Raw genomic sequence first — 1,157 nt, 5'->3', positions numbered from 1 at the left:
AATCTATTATTTAGATTATATTAAGACCTTATTATTAACTTATTACACCTTATAAGATACTATTATATTAATATAACCTCTTTCCTTCCCTTAGTTTTCTTACCTATGAATCAACCCTCACGCTTTAGAACTAGCTATCCTTCTAGATTTAATAGAAAGAAGTGTTATGGGCCAGATACTCAAGGAGCCAAGATAGCCAGAATGAATATTTATGAATTTATAAAGACTCGAAGTTAAGCTTCTATTACTAAAGTTATATATCTGCCCCCCGAAGCTAACATCGGGTCCGAGGTCCCAGCCGGTCCTGGGCCAAGACAAGACCTCTAGGGTATAGCCCATTACATACCCCCCTACTCTGCCCTCCTAAGGGTTATTCTGCGGTGGGAGGTAGTCCCTTTATATTATAGGCTCACGTAGGCCTATCCATTTAGGCCTCTAGATTCACTTCCTTACTCTAGAGTCGTAGTTTATTATAGGGAGAGACCCGCTCCTACGCTTTAGGCGTAGGAAGTAGTCTTCTTAAGGTTATAGGGTCTAGTTCTCCCTAGGACATCTCATATAGTGTAGATCTATGGGGTAGAGAGTAGGGAGTTCTTAATCTAGGCTAGGCATCTTTATTAGACGCGTCCTAAAGGCTCTAAAAGTACCTTATTATAGTTCCTAAAGTAAATTTCTATCATTCCCCTGCTCTAGTGGTCTATTAATATGGTGCCTTCCTAGTCTAGGTGCCGCGTTAGTAGGGTAAGAGAGAGTAGGGTAAGGTCTATTTATTATTTTATAGCCTCTAAAAGCGCATCTCTTACTCTCTCACTCTATTACTATAACACTATCTTCTACCTTATAGAACTTACCTTTATATCCTCTTAGTCTATTAATTTTCTACTTCTACCTACTCTAAACTCTACGCCATTAATATAGGAGGCCTATCTTCTTACTAGACCCCCCGTAAGAGCAAGCGTACTTATAAAGAGTCACTAACTAAGTCTAAGGCTAATATAGCGTCTCCCTCTATAACCCCTAGTTATAGCAAGAGCGGCGACTCTAAGAAGAATAAGATTATAGATTAGGGTACTAGTATACTAATAGAGCTGGCTAAGGAGGTCACTATAGAGGACGCCTAGAAGGTAAGTTTACTACCCTTCCTAGGTAGTTCTACT

The sequence above is a fragment of the Paraphaeosphaeria sporulosa genome (genome assembly GCF_001642045.1).
Source record: "Paraphaeosphaeria sporulosa strain AP3s5-JAC2a unplaced genomic scaffold CC84scaffold_9, whole genome shotgun sequence".
NCBI lineage: Eukaryota > Fungi > Ascomycota > Dothideomycetes > Pleosporales > Didymosphaeriaceae > Paraphaeosphaeria > Paraphaeosphaeria sporulosa.
Note: the sequence above shows the minus strand (reverse complement) of the source record.